The 8,842-nt window shown below is 46.4% G+C and overlaps 2 non-coding genes across 2 annotated transcripts; both read left to right on the forward strand.

Moving 5' to 3' along the window:
* Positions 1 to 1,525: 1,525 nt before the first annotated feature.
* trnam-cau (transfer RNA methionine (anticodon CAU)) lies at positions 1,526 to 1,597 on the forward strand. The gene has a single exon. It is a non-coding gene; the product is annotated as a tRNA-Met (tRNA).
* A 2,740-nt stretch (positions 1,598 to 4,337) lies between these two features.
* Positions 4,338 to 4,420, forward strand: trnal-aag (transfer RNA leucine (anticodon AAG)). Its single transcript has one exon. It is a non-coding gene; the product is annotated as a tRNA-Leu (tRNA).
* Positions 4,421 to 8,842: the final 4,422 nt, after the last annotated feature.

Below are 8,842 nucleotides of genomic sequence, written 5' to 3' on the forward strand. Positions count from 1 at the left end.
TGGGCCCGCAGTTATTCACAATTTACATAGACTATTTGGAGTTGGGGACCAAGTGCAATGTGTCAAAATCTGCAGACGACACTAAGATGAGTGGTAAAGCAAAAAGTGCAGAGAATACCGGAAGTCTGTAGAAGGATTTGGATACGTTAGGTGAATGGGATAGGGTCTGGCAGATGGAGTTCAATGTTGCCAAGTCTGAGGCTATCCATTTTGGGAGGAATAACAGCAGAATGGATTATTATTTAAACGGTAAGATGTTAAAACATGCTGCTGTGCAGAGGGACCTGGGTGTGCTGGTGCACGAGTCGCAAAAAGTTGGTGTGCAGGTGCAACAGGTGATTAAGAAGGCTAATCGAGTTTTGTCTTTCATTGCTAGAGAGATGGAGTTCAAGACTAGTGAGTTTATGCTGCAATTGTATAGGGTGTTGGTGAGGCCGCATCTGGAGTATTGTGTTCAGTTTTGGTCTCCTTACCTGAGAAAGGACATATTGGCACTGGAGGGACTGCAGAGGAGATTCACTAGGTTGATCCCAGAGTTGAGGCGATTAGATTATGACGCGAGGTTGAGCAGACTGGGACTGTACTCATTGGAGTTTAGAAGGATGCGGGGGGGATCTTATTGAGACATATAAAAGTATGAAGGGAATAGATAGGATAGATGCGGGCAGGTTGTTTCCACTGGTCGGGGAAAGCAGAATCAGGGGGCATAGCCTCAAAATAAGGGGAGGTAGATTTGGGACGGAGTGTAGGAGGAACTTCGTCACCCAAAGGGTTGTGAATCTCTGGAATTCCTTGCCCAGTGAAGCAGTTGAGGCTCCTTCTTTAAACGTTTTTAAGAAAAAGATTAATGCCTTTCTAAAGAATAAAGGGATTCGGGGATATGGTGAACGGGCCGGAGAGTGGAGCTGAGTCCACAAAGATCAGCCATGATCTCATTAAATGGCGGAGCCGGCTCGAGGGGCCAGATGGCCTACTCCTGTTCCTAGTTCTTATGTTCTTATGTCTTCTTCATTCATGGGACTAATGTCGGGATGAGACTGCAAGAAACATTCTGATAGGTATTTGCTTCAAAGCAAACAGGAACGTGTGTTATGTTTACTTTTGGTGTGAGGGAGAATGTAAATAGCAGAGAAGAGCCTCGAATCCTCGACCTCAGGCTAATAACCCAGCACGCTTCCGCTGCGGCACTCTGCTCCTTAAACCAGGAGACACAACATTACTGCCCTGCGGTCGCCACACAACTATTCACTTCCTCATTTATTCTTTCAACAAGAACACACTTTTTAGCACACTGATTCTGGTCAGCATATTTCAGTTAATTTACCTTCGTGCTCAGTGGTTGTTCTGTAAAGGTGATGTGATTTCTTCTGTGACGTTGTTCTGATGGGAAAGTGGGAGTGACTGGAATCACCTTCATAGAATGAAGTTCGGGAACAAAGTTTCACCTCTTTGGGAACGTTGTTCACGTTGTTATTGATTTCTTCAAACTTTGCCTCAAGACCGACGCCGAAGAGCGTTAACCACGAGCAGAGTGGCGCAGCGGAAGCGTGCTGGGCCCATAACCCAGAGGTCGATGGATCGAAACCATCCTCTGCTATTTATATTCTCACTCACACCAAACGGAAACAAGTTGCTATTGGTCAGCAGCACATCTGCGATTTTCTTTATTGGTATCAAAGTTTTGCTTTCAGTCTGATCCGGTCTTGGACACCTGTTCTTCAGCTACCCACACTGCAGTCGATGTGACTAAGTTGACTTCTCCCAGAACACTCTTCTGGCGCCTCTACTGGGTGACCGTTCACCTGTTTGGACACTGGAGGGGTTGTTCGGCTCCATGTCTCTGAAACCAGCACAGGGAGCAGCTTAGGAGAGATATTGCAGTCGCCAGAATGCAACTCTCCAATTGGATACTTCACGTCTCTCAGATCTTAGACATTCAATACCGTCGTGCGAGGAACAGGTTGAGCGGGAATTTGGTCCTTGTTGATTGGAGCAAACTGATGAATGCAGCAATGAGAAGCTCCTTAACCCCCAGCAGTTTGGACAACGATGGCACTCAGATACAGGACTGCCTGGGGTTCAAAATTAGGAAAAGCATATCTTGTTTGAAAGGAAATGACGATGAAGATAGAATTTAAGTCGATTTGTGCACGGATCTTAAATTTGACGCGAGCGCATCAGGATGGCCGAGCGGCTAAGGAGCTACGTTCAGGTCGCAGTCTCTTCTGGAGGCGTGGGTTCCACTCACACCCCTGATTTTGACTTTTCCTCCACGAGGTTAAATTTTTCCAGGAAGATCCAATAGCTCCCTTTCAGTGGAAAAACATTGGCCTCAGGGCATCAGATTCCGCTTAAATACGCACAGCAAGACTCCACAGGCAAAAGCGCAGTTAATGACTCTATAACTTGCTTCAGTAAACTGGTTGAGGAATGAATATTGATCCCAGGACTCCGGGACAAATTCGTCTTCATTTCTTGTAAGTAGTCTGGCTGGTTGGATTGTTCACATCCGTCCGAGAGGGAAAATGGGAAATCTGTTTCTATTGTGATTCATTGCTCGATAAAGCTTTATTTCCTTGTTGGCCCCCTGTGAGTTATTACTGGATATCGTTCTATATCTATATTGCCCCTCTGTGGGGTACTGCTCGATAATGTTTCCGTCCAGCTTTGAAAAAGGGTCACCTGGACTCGAAACGTTTGCTCTTTTCTCTCCCTTCAGATGCTGTCAGACCGTCTGAGACTTTAAAGAATTTTCTCTGTGGTTCCCTATGTGTGAGCTTTACAATGTTGTAATGTGCCATGCTGCCTCCTTCATTCCTGGGACTAATGTCAGGATGAGACTGCAAAAAGTTTCTGATAGGTATTTGCTGCAAAGCAAACATGAATCTGCGTTATGTTAACTTTTGGTGTGAGGGAGAATGTAAATAGCAGAGAATAGCCTCGATTCCTCTACCTCTGGCTAATGGCCCAGCACGCTTCCACTGCGCACTCTGCTCCTTAAACCAGGAGCTACAACATTACTGCCTTGCGGTAGCCACACAACTATTCACTTCCTTATTTTTTCTTTCAACAGGAACACACTTTTGAACACACTAATACTGGTCAGCATAGTTCAGATAATTTATTTTCGTGCTGAATGGTTGTTCTGTGAAGGTGATGTGATTGATTCTGTGACGTTATTCTGATGGGAAAGTGGGGAGTGACTGGAATCACCTTCATAGAATGAAGTTCGTGACGGAAGTTTCACTCTCTGGGAACATTAATCACGCTGTTACTGATTTCTTCAAATCTTGCCTCAAGTCCGACCCCGAAGAGAGTCAACCACGAGCAGAGTGGCGCAGCGGAAGCGTGCTGGGCCCATAACCCAGAAGTCGATGGATTGAAACCATCCTCTGCTATTCGTGTTCTCACTCACACCAAACGGAAACAAGTTGCTATTGGTCAGCAGCACATCTGCGATTTTCTTTATTGGTATCAAAGTTTTGCTTTCAGTCTGATCCGGTCTTGGACACCTGTTCTTCAGCTACCCACACTGCAGTCGATGTGACTAAGTTGACTTCTCCCAGAACACTGTCCTGGCGCCTCGACTGGATGACCGTTCACCTGTTTGGACACTGGAGGGGTTGTTCGGCTCCATGTCTCTGAAACCAGCACAGGGAGCAGCTGTGGAGAGAGATTGCAGTCGCCAGAATGCAACTCTCCAATTGGATACTTCACGTCTCTCAGATCTTAGACATTCAATACCTTCGTGCGAGGAACAGGTTGAGCGGGACTTTGGTCCTTGTTGATTGGAGCAAACTGATGAATGCGGCAATGAGAAGCTCCTTAACCCCCAGCAGTTTGGACAAGGATGGCACTCAGATACAGGACATTGGGTGGGGTTCAAAAGTAGCGAAAGCATATCTTGTTTGAAATGAAATGACGATGAAGATAGAATTTAAGTCGATTTGTACACGGAACGTAGTTTTGACGCCAGCGCGTCAGGACGGCCGAGTGGCTATGGCGCTGCGTTAAGGTCGCAGTCTTCTCTAGAAGCGTGGGTTCGAATCGCACTTTTGACATTAACTTTTCCTCCACGAAATGTTCAACCCCAGGAAGATCCAATACCTCACATTCAATGGGCAAGTGGTGGTACGGACTTTGTAGATTGGAGCAAACTGATCAATGCAGAAATGAGAGCTCCTTAACACACAGCGTCTTGGAGAAGGATGGCACTCAGATACAAGAGTCTGGCTGGCGTTCAAAAATAGTAAAACCTCATCTAGTTTGAAATGAAATGAAGATGAAAATTGAATTAAAATCGATTTGCCCATGGAGCATATCTTTGATCGCAGCGCGTCGGGATGGCCGAGCGGTCGAAGGCGCTGCGTTAAGGTTGCAGTCTCCTCTGGAGGCGTGTGTTCGAATCCCACTTCTGACATTAACTTTTCCTCCACGAGGTTACGTGTTTCCAGCTCAGCGTTCAACACCAGGAAGATCCAATACCTCCGATTCAATTGGGAAGCGGTGGCGTAAGGACATGAGATTCCTGCTCACATTCTCAAAGCAAGGCCCAACAGACAGAAGCCCAGCCCATGACTGGATGATCTGCTCTGTGAGCCTGGTTGAGGAAATAATATTGATCGCAGGACGCCGGGTAACATTTCTCTTCTCTTGTTGTAAATAGTCTGGCTGGTTCGAATGTCGAGGTGTCTCAGTTGACCTCTCCTAGAAACCTATTCTGCCGCCTTTACTGGATGAACTTCCTGCTGTTTGGACACTTAAGGGTTCTTCGGCTACTTGTCTGTGAAAGCAGCAGCAATGGAGAGTGATTCGAGTCGCCAGAATGCAACTCTCCAATTGGATCCTTCACTCCACTCATATCTTACACTCTCAATACTTCGTGTGAGGAACAGTAAGGCGGCAGTTCGGACTTTCTTGATTAGAGAAAACTGTTCAATGCAGCAATGAGAATTTTCTTAAACACCACCGGCTTGGAGAAGGATGGCACTCAGACACAAGACTCTGCTGTGGTTCAAAAATATTAAAATCACATCAAGCTTGGAATGTAAAGACAATGAAGATAGAATTTAAATAGATTTGTGCACGGAGCACACATTTTGTCGCAACGTGGCAGGGTGGCCGAGCGGTCGCAGGCGCTGCGCTAAGGTCTCAGTCTTTTCTGGAGGCGTGGGTTCGAATCCCACTTCAGACATTAACTTTTCCTCCACGCAATATTCAACCCCAGGAAGATCCAATACCTCACATTCAATGGGCAAGCGGTGAGCTCAGGACATGGGATTCCTGCTTGAATTCGTACAGCATGACCCGAAAGGCAGAAGCCCAGTTCATGACAGGAGTAGTTTAAATCCTGCCGGTGGCCAGGGACAGCACGGTGCGACTGCAAGTCAGGCAGGTAACGGGAAGCAGCAGTCAGGAACTCAGGAGCCTCAGCACTTGACCCTGTCCAACAGGTATGAGGCACTTGCTCCCTGTGTGAATGGCGAACAGGGCTGCAGGAAGGATGAGTCAGCTGACCAAGGCACCATGGTTCAGCAGGCTATTCAAGGGGAGGGAGTAAATAGGCAAGTTGTAGCTGTAGGGGATTCTATTATCAGGGGGATAGATAGTATCCTTTGTGAGCAGGATAAAGGGTCCCACATTATAAGTTGCCTGCCCGGTGCTAGGGTGCGGGGCATCTCTGACCGGCTTGAAAGGATACGGGTGAGGGAGGGGGCGGACCCAGTTGTTGTGGTCCTTGTCGATACCAACAACATAGGAAAGTCTAGAAAAGAGGACCTGTTTAGAGATTATAAAGAGCTAGGATTCAAATTAAAAAACAGGTTCTCAAGGGTCATAATCTCCGGATTACTGCCCGAGCCACGTGCAAATTGGCATAGGGAGGCAAGAATAAGGGAAGATAATACGTGACTGAAAGAGTGGTGTGGGAAAGAGGGGTTCCTTTTCATGGGACACTGGCATCAGTTTTAGGACAGGGGGACCTATACCGTTGGGATGGTCTCCACCTGAACCGAGCTGGGACCAGTGTTCTGGCGAAAAAAGTAAATAGGGTGGTCAGTCGGACTTTAAACTAGAGAATGGGGGGGGGGGGGCGAGGGGAGTCAGGGAACCATGAGGTGAAGTAATCAGTGGGAAGCGTAGCTGCTTAGGAATACAAAAACGCACGAAAAGACCGAACTCAGGAGAGGTTACGATAGTCCCCGTCCCACAAAATATGACACAGTGTATGGAAAGCCTCAGTAAACCAAGGTCCACCACACTAAGTAAACAAAAAGGGACGGTCAATAGAGAATTAAAGGTGCTATATTTAAATGCGCGCAGTGTACGGAACAAGGTAGATGAGCTTGTGGCCCAGATTGTGACTGGCAGGTATGATGTGGTAGGCATCACAGAGACGTGGTTGCAGGGGGTTCAGGACTGGCATTTAAACCTCCAGGGATTCACAACCTATCGAAGAGACAGAGAGGTGGGCAGAGGGGGCGGGGCTGACTTGTTAATTAGGAATGAAATTAAATCGATAGCACTAAACGACATAGGGTCAGATGATGTGGAGTCTGCGTGGGTAGAGTTGAGGAACCACAAAGGCAAAAAAAACCCATAATGGGTGTTATGTACTGGCCTCCTAACAGTGGTCAGGACCAGGGTCACAAAATGCACCACGAAATAGAAAGTGCGTGTCAGAAAGGCAAGGTCACAGTGATCATGGGGGATTTTAATATGCAGGTGGACAGGGTAGATAATGCTGCCAGTGGACCCAAGGAAAGGGAATTCATTGAATGTTTACAGGAGGGGTCTTTTTGGAACAGCTTGTGATGGAGCCCACGAGGGGACAGACCATTCTGGACTTAGTTATATGTAATGAGCCAGAATTGATTAAAGATCTTAAAGTAAGGGAACACTTAGGAGGCAGTGATCATAACATGGTAGAATTCAATCTCCAATTTGAAAGAAAGAAGATAGAATCAGATGTAAAGGTGTTACAGTTAAATAAAGGTAACTACAGGGGCATGAGGGAGGAACTGACGAAAATCGACTGGGAGCAGAGCCTAGTGGGAAAGACAGTAGAACAGCAATGGCTGGAGTTTCTGGGAGTAATTGAGGGCACAGTACAGATGTCCGTCCCAAAGAAAAGAAAGGTTATCAGAGGGGAGATTAGGCAGCCATGGCTGACAAAGGAAGTTAGGGAATGCATCAAAACAACAGAGAAAGCCTATAATCTGGCAAAGAGTAGTGGGAAGTCAGAAGATTGGGAAGGCTACAAAAACAAACAGGATAACAAAGAGAGAAATAAAGAAAGAGAGGATCAATTATGAAGGTAGGCCAGAAAGTAACATTAGGATTGATAATAAAAGTTTCTTTAAATACATTAAAAACAAACGGGAGGTAAAAGTAGACATTGGGCCGCTCCAAAATGTCCCTGGTAATCTAGTGATGGGAGAGAAGGAAACAGCTGAGGAACTAAATAAGTACTTTGCGTCAGTCTTCACAGTAGAAAGAACAAAGAACAAAGAAATGTACAGCACAGGAACAGGCCCTTCGGCCCTCCAAGCCCGTGCCGACCATACTGCCCGACTAAACTACAATCTTCTACACTTCCTGGGTCCGTATCCTTCTATTCCCATCCTATTCATATATTTGTCAAGATGCCCCTTAAATGTCCCTATCGTCCCTGCTTCCACTACCTCCTCCGGTAGCGAGTTCCAGGCACCCACTACCCTCTGCGTAAAAAACTTGCCTCGTACATCTACTCTAAACCTTGCCCCTCTCACCTTAAACCTATGCCCCCTAGTAATTGACCCCTCTACCCTGGGGAAAAGCCTCTGACTATCCACTCTGTCTATGCCCCTCAATATTTTGTATACCTCTATCAGGTCGCCCCTCAACCTCCTTCGTTCCAGTGAGAACAAACCGAGTTTATTCAATCGCTCCTCATAGCTTATGCCCTCCATACCAGGCAACATTCTGGTAAATCTCTTCTGCACCCTCTCTAAAGCCTCCACATCCTTCTGGTAGTGTGGCGACCAGAATTGAACACTATACTCCAAGTGTGGCCTAAGTAGAAGACATGAGTAATATCCCAACAATTCAGGAGAGTCAGGGGGCAGAGTTGAATATGGTATCCATCACAAAGGAGAAAGTGCTAGAGAAACAAAGAGGTCTAAAAATTGATAAATCTCCGGGCCCAGATGGGATACATCCTAGAGTTCTAAAGGAGATATCTGAAGAAATAGTGGAAGCGTTAGTTATGATCTTTCAAAAGTCACTGGAGTCAGGGAAAGTCCCAGAGGATTGGAAAATCGCTGTTGTAACCCCCCTGTTCAAGAAGGGAACAAGGAAAAAGATGGAAAATTATAGGCCAATTAGTCTATCCTCGGTTGTTGGCAAGATTCTAGAATCCATTGTTAAGGATGAGATTTCTAAATTCTTGTCAGTACGGGGTCGGATCAGGACAAGTCAGCATGGATTTAGTAAGGGGAGGTCGTGCCTGACAAACCTGTTAGAGTTCTTTGAAGAGATAACACATAGGTTAGACCAAGGAGAGCCAATGGATGTTATCTATCTTGACTTCCAAAAGGCCTTTGATAAGGTGCCTCACGGGAGACTGCTGAGTAAAATAAGGGCCCATGGTATTCGAGGCAAGGTACTAACATGGATAGACGATTGGCTGTCAGGCAGAAGGCAGAGAGTTGGGATAAAATGTTCTTTTTCGGAATTGGCAACCGATGACGAGCGGTGTCCCGCAGGGTTCAGTGTTGGGGCCGCAGCTGTTCTCTTTATATATTAACGATCTAGATGACGGGACTGGGGAAATTCTGGCTAAGTTTGCCGATGATACAAAGAT

The sequence above is a fragment of the Scyliorhinus torazame genome, unplaced genomic scaffold, assembly GCF_047496885.1.
Source record: "Scyliorhinus torazame isolate Kashiwa2021f unplaced genomic scaffold, sScyTor2.1 scaffold_485, whole genome shotgun sequence".
Taxonomy (NCBI): domain Eukaryota; kingdom Metazoa; phylum Chordata; class Chondrichthyes; order Carcharhiniformes; family Scyliorhinidae; genus Scyliorhinus; species Scyliorhinus torazame.